Genomic DNA, 14,999 nt, shown 5'->3' with positions numbered 1-14,999 from the left:
CTGGCAGCAGTGAGGCAGCTGACTCAGGGAGCAAAGGCAGGAGGTAGGGAGACTGTTGCAATGAGCCAGGAAGAGAGGGTGAGGGCTTGACCTTGGGCTGTGGTGGTGGGGTGGGAGGGGACTGGAGGGAGTGGAGAAACATTTAGGAGGGCAAATTGTCAGGCTCTAGTGACTGACGGGACTTGGGGGATGAGGGAGAGAGCCAGGTCAAGGCTGGCCAGGTCAGGGACCGAGCCGTGGTGCCACCCCACCACAAGGAATTCAGGGGGCGGGGAGGCAATCATAGAGACAAGGCTGATCTCTAGTTGAGACATGGTGAGTCTTGGGTGCCCATGATGGGTGGAGGGGGTGACAGAACCCTGGCAGATAGCTGGAAGCCCAGGGTCTGGAGGTCAGGAGAGAGGCCCGAGCTAGAAATGTAGATCTGGAAATGATAAGCCTCTGGCAGTGGTGGGAATCAGAGGGGTGGTGAGATGGCAGGAAGGCGGTGGAAAGGGAGGAGAGGTCCCTTCCAGTGGACCCTGACTTACAGTGGGTGGGTGGAGGAAGGGGGGGCCCCCACAGGAGATTAGGGATGACAGCTGGGCGGCTGTGCAGAAAGAGTTATGTCCTGCAGGCCTAGTGGGGAATGGCTGCAAGATTGAGTGTGGTTAACTGTTGGCTGCAGCAGCGCCTCTGGTGGAGAGAAGGGCTGGAAAAGGCCCCCAGGGACAGTGAGGGTGGGGGGAGGTTTCTCACGGTGGGAGAGCCCTGAGCATGTTTGCAGGCTCAGTGGAAGGAGAAGTCTCCATAGAGGGAAATTCTGGAGGCCCAGGAGAGACCGGATAATTGATAGAGGTTCCAGAAGGGGTGGGCCCAGCACACAATGGAAGGGTTGCCTGTTGGGCAGAAGAGGGACCTTCCTTTCCCTCTGGTTCTGGACAGATGGTAGTCAGCATGGGAGTGGGGCCGTGCTTGGAGGTGGGGCAGGGGCAGCAGGGTCACACCTGAAGGCCTTGATATTTTTGATGAAGTCAGATTCTCCAGGAATTGAGGTGGGTAGAAGGTACAGGGGTCATGAGGAGAGGGATGAAGGTCAGTGAGGGAAATGGGAACAGGAGGCTGGCTAAGGCAGGCCAGGGGACATTAAGGTCATGTTGAGGGTCCAGCTGAGGCTGGAGACACTGACATTGGTCCCAAATCTTCCTGCTTTGGGTTCTCACCAGCCTGAGCATACGGTGTAAAGATGGTGGATGGGTTGGCCCCACCTGGGGGAAGTTAGACTGGACAGATGAAGGGAAGGGTGGGGTACAAAAGAATTGAGGGTGCTGGTGAGAGGGTCATTCAGGTGACCACACCATTGGAGCAGTTGGAGGACTTGGTAAGAGGGAAAGAGATGTTGTAATTAACGTGGAAGAAGAAGAGCACGCTGAGTGATGGTCTTGTGGGGAGGCCATAGGATTGAGGGCTGGGCTTGAGTAGGGGAGAAGGTCCCCGGAGATGGGGAGCTGAAGCTCTGGAGAGACCAGGTGTTGAACGGCACCTCGTGGACACTGATGGCAGGCCTTGGAAGGGGGAAGGAGAGACAGTGCTCTGGGGCTGGGTGGTCAAGGACTGACAAGACAGTGACTGGAAACGTGGGGTCTGAGAGGCATGAAGAGAGGGAGAAGGCAGTGGAGTCGAATGGCATGAATCCCCAAGGAGAAATACCCCATCACATGGGGTTGAAGGAATCATGCTCTGGAAACACCCCTGGAATATGTAGGTGATGTGGTGACCTTGGGGGCCACTCAAGGAAGTGAAATGTGGGGACAGGAACAGCCTCCCTAGGGAGGACTGAGGGGATGGGGGTCACAAGGGTTCCATCACAAGGCCAAAGACAGAGGGAAGTGTCTTTGTTTGTATTTCTTGCATTCACAAGAAGAAGTGAGCCCACTTCTTAAAGGAAGTGGGTTCCAGAAGGGCCCATGGGGAGGTTTGGGAAGGAAGGTGGGTCAGGCATGGTGAGGGACAGAGCAGCAAGGGGGGAGATGGCAAGGAGGGTGGACTGTGAGCTGTTAGCAAAGAGGCAGGGGTGAGAGGCACAGGGTAAGGGCTCAGAGAGGCAAGGACCTGCAGGATGAGTAGGAGTTTCCTGGTGAATAAAAGTGTGTGTGTGGGAGAGCTAAACAAGAGCCTGTGCAAAGGCCCATTCACTCATTCCGCAAATATTTATCAAGGATTTCTATGAGACAGGAACTCTGCTCCATACTTGGGACACACCAGTGAACAAAATCAGGATCCCTGCTCTTACGGAGCCTGCATTCTAACTGGGGTAGTGGGGGTGGTGGGACAGAAAAAATAACACAAGGAGTGCATGTTAGAGTATGTGAGAGGGTGATGAGGCTCCAGAAAAAAGCAGCAGGCGAGCAGTAGAAGATGAACCCGTTGTGCAGGTGGAGCAGGGCAGGTGCAGGGGGCAGTTCTGCAGGAGGGGGAGGGGGGTAAAATCCAAAGTATAGTGGTGAGGATGGGCCCAGGTTAGGCCAGTGCTCTGGGTCTGTCGAAAATTCCATATGCATTGATGTGGGCGGGCAGTATGGGGTGAGGATATGGGGAGGGACGCCTGTAAGTTTCCCCTGATAGATGGTACGTGGGAAGATTTTGAGACAAGAAGAATCTTCCAGGTTGGGTGAGAAGTGATGGGAAAAGGAAGGAGAAGAAAACAAATATTCGTGAGCATCTGTTAAGGGCGGGCACTGTGCTAGGAACTGCTTCTTTAATCAGTCTGTACTGGCCCTCATGACAAGCCTATGAATTAGGAAGGAACTGTCCTTATTTGTCCCTAGTTACATGAAAACAATGGCAGTATCAAAAGGAGCTAATGCTCAGTGCTGTCCTGAACACCGCCTGGGTTTTCTTAGTGCATCCTCCCACCCCTAATGAGGTCAATGTCATTATCTTGTTTCCGGATGAGGAGTGTGAGGTTCCGAAGTGTCAGCATAGTGGCCAGGATCATAGACTTGAGAGCCAGCCTGCTGGACTGTCCCCTCCCTTACAAGCTTACCCTTTCTGGACTGAGCTTCCTCATCTGGAAATGGGGATAATAGAAGCACTTGCCTTCTAGGGGGTGTGGTGAGGATTAAACGAGGTAAGTACGTGAAACATGCTGAGCAGGGCCCAGTGCACAGTAGGTGCTATGCGAGTGTTCTCTGTTACTATTCCTACTGTTCAAGGTCATTCAGGTAGGAGGGGGAAGAGCAGGGTTCTCGACAGGACCCATGGTGGGGCTGACCCCTGCCTCTTCCCAGCTGACCTTGGCCCTGAATGGGACTGGATGGGCTGATCCAGGCTGAGGAATATGGAGCTGTAGTCTGCCACCAGGCCTGTTCCTTTGCTGCAGGCATGTGACATATTGTGGCGTGATGTGTTTTCCCCTGATGGTGCAAGATGTGACTCAGAGGGGCATGCTGGGGAAATGAGTTTCTTGGATTTGCCCACCTCATCGCCCCTGCGTTCTTTTGAATATCTCTGAATCAGACTTTATATCTGGCTCTGCCATTCATCAGTCTTATTTATGCAGAAAACAGCCCCACATTTCCAACTTGCTCAACAGCTATAAAGATTCATCTTTGGCCCAGGGAGGGTAGCAAAGGAGGTGGGGTGGGGGGAGAAAAAAGAAAGAAATAGGAAAAAAGAAAGAGCGAGCCAGCAACAATCAAAACAACCCTTTCTCCCTGGGTAATCTGGGCGGCTTCCAGGAGGATAATGTCTTTCCACCGTGAATCGCCCCCTCCCTCCCAGGCTGTTTTCACAGGAAGCAAATCCTGGAGCATTTTCAATGCGCCCCTCGAGGCAGAACAATGAGGTCCTTGAAGGCTCGGAACCGCGCTTCCTCCAGTTATCCGGAGCCTTGACCGAGCCCCTCCTGGAGCGGGCGTCGGGAGGCCGGGGCGTGGAGGAGAGCAGGACCATCTCGAGGACAGGGGGAAGGGAGAATCTGCAGGGTGTTGCTGAGCCGCGCGAGGGAAGCCCATTAGCCAAATAATAGGTTTGGATCCGACTGTTTTGCCAAGGTACCCGGCATTTATCCGGCTCCCCGATTGGGGGCGGGGAGCTGGGAGGAGGCGGCGCGGATCCAATTACGACTGCTCCAGCCCGGTCGCGGGGAGGTGGCGGCTCGGGCCGGGCCGGGATGGTGTGCGCGGAAGCCCGGGCGAGCCGGGGGGCGCCTCTCCCGCGGGCGCCCCGGCCCCGGCCCCGCGCGCTCCTCCGCCCCGGCCGGCCGGCTGAGCTGCCTCATTGTTTATTGTGGAGTCTGGCTCTCCTCTCTTCCCGTCCCCCTCCGTGGCTCCCGCCCTCTCTCCTGCTCCTTTCTCCCCTCCTCCCGAAAGAAAGAAGAGCCAGTCTGTGGAGACGAATGAGTCATGAATAAACAAACAGCGTGGGGGAGCTGTCACTCCGACTGACTTCCTGGCCGTGCTCAGCTCTGCGACCTCCTGTCGGGGCACAGAAGCCAGCCTGGCTGGGGTGGGCAGGCGGCCAGTCTGGGCGCCCGCGGGTGGGCTGGGCTTGGCTGGGGTGGGGTGTGCAGGACCCGGGTTACCAGGCTGTCCTTGACCACAGTCCTCACAGCATCATGGCTGTTAGAATGCGTGTGTGACCTGATGTCCCCAAACCTGTCTGTACATGTATGCTGAGGGTGAGTCTGATTGCCTCGGCTTTGACAAGAGCTGTACACCACAGACAGGCGATGCTGGTGAGCGTCTGCTCTGTGCGGTTGACTTCTCTGTCTGGGCTCACCCTCTGGGAAGTGCTTGTGTGTGTGGGGGTGCTGAGGTTTGTCTATGTGTTTTCTCCCGCATCTGTGTGTCTGCTGTGTGCTGCGGACGCAGGGACACTGAGAGGACGTGGACACATGGGATGTGTGTGCACGTGGTGCATGTCTGGACTGTGGGATACACAAGAGTGTGTGTCTGTGTCAGGGCCGGTGGCCTCTGTGTGTGTGACCATTTTTCTGACTGAATTTGCTTCTATCACTTTAAGGTTTGAGAGTCTTGCTTTATGCTTAGTTCTCTGCTTGGTCCTTTTTCCTTTCCCTCGTGTGATCCTGTGGGTCATTCGGGGCCATCTCTCCCCATTAGTGAGGCCTCAGGGCTCCAGCAGACCTCCAGGGCCTGGCCTGCTGGCCTCAGCGTCCAGCCAGCTGTGGCCACACGCAGACTCCAGTGCTGACTCATGCCTGGCGAGAGTGGGGTGGAGCTGGGTCTGACCAGGGCCCAGGCTGAGTGAGCCCCAACTGTGGGAGGGCACTCTGGGCCTGGCCTGTGGAAGCCCTCGTCGTCGTGAGCTCTTGAGCTTGGGGGGAGGGTCTGGGCTAGTCCGGACATTCTAGGGGATTCTGGCACAGAGAGGGGCCTGCCCCAGGGGTCAGAGCAGGGGCAGGAGTCAAGCATTTCTTCGGCTTCCCTGGCAACCACACACACTTGCAGAGCTCTACCCCAGGGCCACTGCTAACAGCTAGGCCTTCTGGAGGAAGGTTGGTGACATGGAGTCAAGGCTGTGACTCGAGCTGCAGCCCAGGCCCCCTGTTGGCTCTGGCCCTGCCCCAGCTCCTACAGTTCGCCAGCTCTGAGATAGAGATTTGGGTGCAGGGACAGATCCCCCTGAAGCTGAAGCAGGATGCAGGTTTGCTGCCCTTCCTTCTCCCCCTTATCACCCTCTCCTGCAGCCTCACTGCCAGTACCTACTGCTGGATTGGGTTTTCTGGCACTGGAATTGTGGCATTGGTTGTGGCTTTGACAGGGGAGGCAGGCGCTGGGGGCAGCAGACTGGCTCTGGTCATTTCCCAGCCTCCTTTGCATCCTTCAGCTGGCAGGCAGTTTGCAAGACTGCATAACATAGGTTGGGAGGCAGGTAAATGTGAGCTCATAGCCTGGCTTTCTTCACTTTCTGTATGACCTAAGGCAAGTTTCTTAACCTCTCTGAACCTCTCTTTCCTCTTCTGTAAGATGTGCATGTTTACCCCTACCTCATGGATTGGTTGCAAATATTACGGAGAAAATGTCTGTAAGCCCTGAGCACTGGGCTTGGCATGGAATCGGGCCTCAGGAAATAAGAGTCCACCCCCAGCCCTGCCTGGACCTAGTGCATCAAGGCCAGAATTTTACCTACCCAAGCTTGTTCATCCTCTGACCCAGAGAAGTGTTGGGCCCTGTGGAACTTGTCTGGAATTTGAGGACCCAGAAGCAGTCCCACAAAGTAGTTGGAGGTCTCTAAGTCCCAGGGCAGCATGGTGTCTGGGCCTGGACTTCAGAGCCAGGCCCATCTAGGCAGGACAGCTGGGCCCCTCAGTATCTTTCTGGGGCTTTCCCTATGGGAGAAGTCTCCACTTCTCAGGTCATACTCTGGCTGTGCCTGGGCTGGCCTTGACCTGTAGACAAGTTGTTTGGTCTATGTGAGATTAAAAAAACAGCCAATGCTTAGAAATGAAGATATTTCACATGAAAATGTGGATTTTCAACTTCCTTGAATAATTGAGAGATTTGGCCACATGGGGCTGACATTTCTATGTGGCAACTGTGGGCTGGAGCTGAGAAGTGGGGGCCTCTTTGAGCAGGATATGTGCTCTCCAGTTTACCACAGTCCCCACCACTCCTTATTGCATTAGTTCTCAAACTTGAGTGTGCAGGAGAATCGCCTGCTTGTTAAAATGCAGATTGCCGGACCCATCCCAGAATTTCTGTCTCAATGATGCAGGGGTGAGCCTGAGAATTTGTATCTCTAACGAGTTCCCAGCTGCTGCTGCCGCTGCTGGCCCAGGGGCCTATCTCCGGTACTCCTGCCCCACCTGATGTTGAGCTTGACTGTCAGTTACAATAGATCATCACACTTGGCATATTCTTTTTCCATGGAGTAGGGAAACATTTCTCTGTACTCACAACTCTACCAAAAGTAGGAAAATTAAAAAAGACTATAATTTTTTCCAGCAAAATGGAGAAGTGTGTATTTCTTTGCGGACATGAAGGGTATTCTCTTGTGTTGACATGTGAACAGTTTGCATCTGTGTCAGAGTAACACCACTTCTGGTGTGGCAGTGAGGCCTACCCCTAGTGAGCGTCACAGGGAGAAGGTGCCAGGTGGGTGCTACCTGCCTGGATCTCACCCCTGTCCTGCTCGCTCATTTGCACTATCTGCTAGGCCCTGCGGGTGTTCGAGTGTGTGGTCCCAGCCGACCATGGTTTATTCATTGATTCAACAACCCTGATTTGAACCGGTTCTATTGCTGCACTGTGTTTGGCTGTGGAGACAGAGTGAGTAAGACAGACATTGTCCTTACCCCCATGACGCTCACAGACCGTTGGGACAGACAGACAAAACAAATTGAACAGAAGCGTGAAAGAAGGAATTACAAATGGTGCTAACAGTCAGAGTGCTGGATGGAGAATAAGGGGTCCGTGGGGGCCTCCTTTAGTCTGAGTGGTCAGAGGAGCCTCTCAGGTTCTATGCGGGGGGGAGGGGAGGGCGGGCAGAGGGGATCCTGGATCAAGTCAGCCTAACTCTGCCCCGGAGGAGGGAGCCCAGACTGCAAGATGGAGACAGGGCTCTAGTCCTGGCCCCAGTGTCACCTGCAGCCCAGGCCTCCCCTACTTCTATCACTTTAACCCCCTTCAAAGCCAAGCCCCCTCACCGGATCCAGGGAACATTCCTGACCTTCTGGCAGTTGTGCTCTCTGTCTTTGACCTGCAGCTCCAAGTGTTGCCTCACTCTCTGGGGGCCTAGCCATGCAGTGCCTCGTGCTATCACTTAGTGATTTTGTGAAGCTCCGAGGGTGTGCTCCGGAGGCTGTGCCATTCCTTGGCAAGTTACTTTGTCTCTCTGGACTCAGAAACTTTGGGTCCACTTTGAGTGTTTCTGGAGCTCTCAATCCAGTGCTTTCAATGTCCTCCACTTCTCAGTCGCTCTGGCAACAACTTGCATCAGAGGGCAGAACTTTTCCTTCCTCTTGGCTGAGCACAGAGCAGGAGTTCTACACATGCCAGGGCATGAGGCTGGGAACTGATGCTTCCCATATTCACACCTCCGAAAATGGCTAAAGAATCTTGCCTGCTATGGCAAATCAGTGGCACCTTCTTCCTATATTGTGCTCATGGCCAACATCACTAATCAATCGTGACACGCTTTCCTATTGAACCCACACATAGCATCAGGGTCCTTCACGCAGCCCTCCAGGAAGCTGGTGCCAATGTTTTGGAGTTGACTTGTGGGATGACATTTATTAGCCACTCCTGTTTTAGGAACAGGTCTAATACTGTGTGGGTCACATGTGGCTTCCTGAATAAGAAGACACCTGGGACATGGATTGAAGATGGGATTTTAGGCAGCTGAGCTGGGCACGGAGGTAGGGGTGGGACTGGTCTGTTAGCCAATGAAAAGAGAGCTATGCTAAGTTGATAGGCAGTGGGCAGGGCTGGAGTCAGACTCAAATCAGCTCAGAGTCCTGCCAAATATTCATCCGAAGAAGGGAGCACAGGATGTGAACAATGGGGCAGAGGGAGGACCCAGATATCCTGGGTTCGAGGAATAAAGAGGGGGTGGTGGGTCCTGCTGGGGATCACTGAGGGCCGACAAAGGCTTCTTTGGCTCTCCTGAGAGTGAGGACATGAGGGAGAAGAGCCAGCTGAGATCTACTCTCCTGCCACCCCCAGGCTGAAGTGTCATCCTCCCAAAGGGCTGGAACAACTCCTTCACCTCCAAGGTAGAAGCAGAGGCAGCCCAGGGCACTTAAGAGGGTCCCTTTGTAAGCAAAAGAAGCTTTTAGGGAAATTAAATGTGTCTATCTGTGTTCTGGGGGCGCACCAACATCTTTGACAGAGCTGTGGTCCTTGGGAGAATGCCCAGAGATGCTGCTGTCTGTTGAAGCTGCCACAGCTCTAGGCTGGCCTTCCTTCTTCTCTTGCCCCAGGGGCTCTGGGATGCGGCAGAGCATGGGTACAGCTCTGCAGACTCTAAGCTCTGTGAGGGTGGCCCCCACCCCATTGTCTGCTAGTTCATTCCGTTGCTGGTGCCTAGCCCTTGAATGATGGAATGACTGGCTGATGGAGGGAATGGCGCTTCTCCTTTTGGAAGCTTGCCGTGCTTCCATGGCTGCTTAACACCTGTCATCTGTGCTACACCATATGCTTCATGAGGGCAGGGCCTGAGGCTGAGAGGTCCACAGCCATATCCCAGAGCCTGGCACCATGCCCTGCACAGAGTGGAGTTACATCAGCTGGAAGGAAGGCCACGTCTTCTTACTGCACCCTTGGGCTCTGCTGAGTCTGGGGCCTTGGGAAGTTCTGGAGCAGGAGCTCTGGTGGCCCCTGAGAGTAGCGGACGCTCCAGGCTGGACACTGCTCACGGTTCCCGAAAGGCTGCCGGCACTCCCGCCACAATCCTAAGCTTCCCATTCCCCATGCCTGTGCTTCCCTCCTCGGCTCCATGTTGCCCCTTTTGAAATCCTCTTGGTTCTTAAGGCTCAACTCCAGGGCCACCTCTTCCAGGAAGCCTTACCTAGAGAAGGCCTCTGCTCTCAGCACGCCATAGGCTCTCCCTGCTGCTCTCTTCACAGGATCTGTGGTCCTCATAACAGTGTCTGTGAGAAGCTGAGGCCACCACGCTTTATGCAGGCTGTAGAGGCAGTGGTGGGCCTGTGGCTCTGGGACAATGCCTCACTGGACCTTGTGAGCAGCTCCCAAGCTGTTTGGGGAGATACCTGGCCCTGTCGCGGGGTTCTCCACGCTGCTCTGCAAGAGAGCACATCTGGGTGTTCCCTCTGCAAGCAGAGTCTTCTCTCACTCCAGCACATGAGGCTGCAGGCATGAGCAGACCTGGCCTCTCCCTCCGCAGCCTTCACGTCTCATCTCCAGGGCTCAGGGGCCAGGCTCAGGGGATTGGAAGTGTCTGCGTATGGTGTAGGATTTGGGTCATGCACCCCAGCTGGATGTGTGAGGTCTGTGGTGACTCAGCCTCTCGGAGTTGCAGTTTCCTCAATTATAAAATGGGACAGCATTGCCATCTCATAAGATTATTGTGGAAACTATAGGTGCCGTTGTATGCTATCCCTCCTGCCTCAGGTTCTGTCTGCCTGAAGTGTTTCTCCTTTCCTCTTTCCCTGGCTAGCTCCTATTCATCCTTCAGAAGGCCTGGGCTCAATGTCACCTCCTCCAGGAAGCCCTCCCTGGTTACTGGTTCTTGTGTGAGGCTCTATTTAGGGTTGGCCTCCTCATTAGACTGTGAGTTCCATAGGGGCAGGGGCCATGTACCCCTGGTCCCCAGCCAGGGCCTGGCACTTCAAGGCACTCAGAGAATAGTTGCTAAGTAAATAACAAATTTAACGTGCTTCGTACATAGTAGGGACACAGTAAATTGCAGCTCTTCTTATCAAATGTGGCCCTAGAGGCCACGTGTAATTGCTGCTCATTTCAGGCTGCCCGTGGGAAGTTCTGTTGGCAGAAAGCTCTGCATCCAGACTCCACCGGTCTGCCTTTCCTGGGGAAGTGCCTGCCCGCAAGGAGCTTTCTGTCCTCCCAGCCCCTGAGGCAGCAAGGGCGGGGGAGAGCTGAGTGAGGCGTGCCTGTGGCCTGAGCCCCCAGTGTTGGTTACTGCCTGAAAGAAAGCCCTGTATGCCAGGGTCTCCCGGGATCCGGCCCAGGAACGGAGAGCGTCTGCATGCAAGCTGGTTGGTCTCCTCAGCCTGATAATGGGGCCTTCACTGCCCCTAAGCCCACAGCTAAGAGGGAGCATCTGTGCCCACCAAGGTTATTGTTCTCAGCCTGGGTTTCTGGCGTTATTGTCAACATCTCTCTAAACTGTCTAGCTCTTGAATCCACTTCTTCTGACCACAAGCTTGGTGCTCATGTCTCCTTATCAAGCCACCCAGGTCCTGGATCTTCTATTTCACTCCTTTAGGCCTTGAGTTTTTTGCCTGTTAAATGGGAATAAGAACCATGTGAGATGGGTGGCACGTTGAGAATCTAAAGGAATACCCAGCTTACAGTACTGTACAATTTAGAGTAGCCTATCATGGAAGTTTTCCCGACAGAATGCAGAGTCCTTTCTCTGGGGGAACCAGACACGATTGGGCGCTGGGAAGTTGAGATACCCACACGTGAAAGTTCAGGGTGCCATGATGTGGGTGCAGCCGGGGGGCACCATTCATATGTATACAATATCTGTGCCCCTGGCAATAGAGCAAGGTGACTGTCCCATGGCCTGGGGCCGACAGACAGCCAACAGCGAGCTCTGCCCAGGGCTTGGCGAAGATAGTGTCCAGAGCCACGGGTTTGCTCTATAGGGCCACAGCTTACCTGACCTTCTCAAATCAGCCACTAATGTCCAGAGGGTCCCTGAGCACTGGGGAGAGAAGTCTTGGAAACTCTTTGCCCTGGGCTCTGCCCTGCCTGGGCCATGGTCTGGGTGCCTGAGGGATGGACACATGTGGTAGGACACGCTTGCCTGTCCGTTCACGTGTTTCACACGTGCACGCATGCATGCACACACACAGGCACACAGTGCTCTGGACTGACCCCTCCTTGGCATGGACCTGAGAGAGTGTGTCTCATGTCTTTCTGCATATGCAGGGTGCATGGGAAGATGATGGCCAAGGAACTTCCAGGAAGACTTTTCTATGCAGTTCCCTCTCGCCTCCCCCAACAACCATTTTACAAAGCAGGACTGAGGCCAGAAGGAGCAAGTTTTCTCCCAGGGTCCCACAGCGGGGCGTGGCAGAGCCAGTAGCAGCAGGTGTGACTCCAGGACGCTCTTACCTGTGTCGGGGCTTCCCAGTCAGCTGCCCACTGCTCTGCAGGGAGTGTGATGATAGCCAACTCTCCTCAGCTCTGCACCCCATTTTACAAACAGGGAAAACTGATTTGGCTGTGATTCCCTTCAAAGGGCGCTCACTTCCCAGGTCGTGCAGCATGGAGACTCTCAGGCGCTGAGCCGGCTTCCCACAGCACTGGGACATTCCAGGTCTGCTGCCGCTAGGAGAGTGAAGCTCTTTCAGACTGTAACTTAAAAATCAAAAGGAGAACTTAAAAACAGGGTGCTGTGCAGAGGCCCAGGGGGCCAGCCTCTCCCCGAGGCCACCCACTCAGGGCTGCCCACCGAGAGCACCTTGCCTGCAGGCCAGTGTGGCCCTGGCCAGAAGCCCTGGCTGGACAGCCCTCCCCCAGTCCTGCTGACACAGGCTCCCTCCTGGCCTCTCACCGCCAGCCCTCTCCCCCCTCCCCCTGGCAGGCTGCAGTAACAAGATGTCCTTTGTGTGTGCTGGGCAGGGGGAGGGGGCTCTTGCACTGCTTCTTGCTGCTGAGTCACAGCTTCCTGCTGGGCTCTGGAGACAGAGAGTGGCAGGTGAGTGACCAGGCAGCACGGAGCCCAAGACCTTGGAGATGACCTCAGGCAACCCCTTCCTTGCACTGGTGGGGAAACCGAGGCTCAGAGAGGGGAATGGCTGCCTCATGCTTTCCTGGGGGCAAATGTCAAGATGAGGCACCCCCTCCTGCAGTCACCCAGGCTTGTCGTGTGGTCATCATGGTGTCCTACTTCTCAGAATGGCTGGGTGCGTCTATGTTCACGTGCGTGTGCACACACGCCCACATGTATCTGTGAGTTCATGCTTGTGAGCATTTGAGGGTGCAGCATTTGAGTGTAAGTTTGGGTGACAGTGTGTGTTTGCTTTTCGAGGGTCCCCTGTTCCTTCTCGCAAAAACACTGTGGCCTGTCCTCCACAGCACTGCCCCTTTCCTCTGCCTCTCAGGGCTCACTGGGCTTGTCCTGGCCCATGGCAGGGAGAATTTCAGCCCTGGTGGGCGAGCACCTGTGATGGGCAGCTCTTTATTTGGAAAGTCACCTGAACCTAAGGTAGGGAGTCTCTCTATCCCCTTTGTGCTGTTCTGTGTAGGACTCACCAGTGGGGGCCCAGCCAGAACTTTGGGGTGCTTAGGAACATGGGCTCCAGAGCCAGGCTACCTGGTTCTGAATCCTGGCTTTGACATTTTCTAGCTGTGTGACTTGGACAGGTTACTTCTCCTCTCCAAGCGTCTGTTTTCTCGTCTGTAAAATGGAACAATAATAGCCTTGCCTCATAGAGTTGTTATAGGCATTGAATTTGTCCTTGTAAAGCTCTTAGAATTTCATGCAGTGCATAGTAGACCCTCAGGAAATATTAGCAATTATTACCGTTAAAATTATTCTTTATCACCCTAACAGATCCCACTGGTGACACAAAGGCCTGAAGGGGGTTCTTCAGTTCCTGGGCAGCATGAAGAGACCCAGTTCCCTTGGTCATAGACAAGCAGGCAGTGAGAGGTGGGGGCTGGCCCTGGGAAGAGTTGCCCGTTCTGGGCTGTGCCTTCACTGAGTGGTGTCACCTTGCAAGAGGTGCAAGCAAGGCCTCCACAGAGCAGGCCAATCCCTGCCGCTCTGCTCATGGCCTCTCCAGCCTCCAAGCAGTGCCAGGCCCCAGGAGGCAGGGCGGGGGTGGCCATGCGGCTGGAGCTGGTGCTCCTCCCTCTCTGATGGGCCTCTGCTGGCCTTGGTGGGCCGTGGACTTCCTGTTGTTGCTGCTGTGATGTCCCACCTAGTGCCTGGGACCGCCACCTGGGCCCAAGGGCTGGGCGAAGGGCCCGCCGGCCATCTGCCTGCTTGGAGCTGGCTGCTTCTGAAAGGCAGCAGGGCATCTGCAGGAGCCGGGCTCCTGGAGGAGGTTTGGAGGCAGTTCTCAGGCCCCACGCCACCAGGGGAGGCCTGGTGCCCACAACTCCCTGCCCTGATTCTCCCTCTACACGCCAAACACAGCTCAGGAGTAAGGAAACCTGGGTGTCCTACCAGCCACTACAAGGACTGTCCTGTGAGCTCGGGGATGTCCCCGCCTTCCCTGGCTTCAGGTTTTCCATCTGTACAGTGGGCAAGCTGGGCTTGGGTGTCCCAGACTTCTGTCCAGTCAGTGTTGCCTCCACGTCCAAGTCTGACTCAGGGAAATGTCCAGAGGTGGGGAGAGTTTCCTGGCTCTGACCTTCTCTCCCAGCTCAGACCCTGGGGGCCAGCTTCCCAGCCAACTGTGGAATCATACAAGGTCTCAAATGATCAGTGCAGATGGAGTCCAAGCTGGGGTTCTTGCTTAGCTCCAGTCCAGCTCTGCTGCCTTGCATGGTTGATGCAGGGTGACAAGACCCCAAGACACATCCCTCCAGAGAGTTGGAGGCTGGCTAGGCCTGAGGAGACAGCTTCTCACTCACTCACTCACTCACTCACTCACTCACTCACTCATTCATTCGTTCATTCATTCACTCACTCATTCATTCATACATCCATTCATTTATTCACTCACTCATTCATCCCTCCATTAGTTCATTCATTCACTCCTCAATCCATCTACTCATTCATTCATTCAACAGTTTACTGAGCATCAACCTCATGCCTGACATTGTGCTAGGCTCTGGGGACACGATGGTGAACAGAACAGTCAGAGTAAGAGATATACCTGTGATCCATCAGTTACCACACAGTGTGATGAACTCTAGGGTGGGATGACCTAGCAGGGAACTCACACCAATCCAGGGAGCCAGGAAGAGCTTCTGAGATGCCACGACTGAAGGAAAAGTTAGAGTGAGCCAGGGGTGTTTAATCTCCATAATAACCTTATGAGATAGGTAGTTACTATCCCCACTTCATGGATGAGGAAAGTGATGCCCAACAAATAAACATACCAGCGGCTTTCCTATAGTGACACTGAGTAAATGGCAGAGCCAGGATTTGAACCCTCCTCTGTCTGACTCCAGACACACTGGGCCCCTCCATTCTCCAGGTTCCTGCTAGCCATGTGCTCTTGACCCTTTCTGGCGAGGGTGGGGATTGGGCAGATGTCCTGAGCAGGAGGACGTCACCTCCTCTGACCGAAGGAGCCTAGTGGATGGTGGAGGGCAGCTGTCCTGGACGTCCTTTCCTTAACCTCAAGGTCCGGGGCCAGTGGGTGGCCTAGGCTTCCAGCTCCTGGAAGA

General features: G+C 54.8%; 1 long non-coding RNA gene across 1 annotated transcript in view; it reads left to right on the top strand.

The window, feature by feature from the left end:
- The first annotated feature begins 4,585 nt into the window (after positions 1-4,585).
- Positions 4,586-14,999, top strand: part of LOC123281786 (uncharacterized) — a 120,266-nt gene continuing 109,852 nt past the window's right edge. The window contains exon 1 of the long non-coding RNA XR_011495926.1: positions 4,586-4,660. This is a non-coding gene — a long non-coding RNA (uncharacterized lncRNA). The remainder of the gene's footprint in view (positions 4,661-14,999) is intronic.

Source organism: Equus asinus, chromosome 2, assembly GCF_041296235.1.
Source record: "Equus asinus isolate D_3611 breed Donkey chromosome 2, EquAss-T2T_v2, whole genome shotgun sequence".
In the NCBI taxonomy this organism is placed as follows: domain Eukaryota; kingdom Metazoa; phylum Chordata; class Mammalia; order Perissodactyla; family Equidae; genus Equus; species Equus asinus.
Note: the sequence above shows the minus strand (reverse complement) of the source record. Positions and strands in the feature narration are given on the sequence as shown.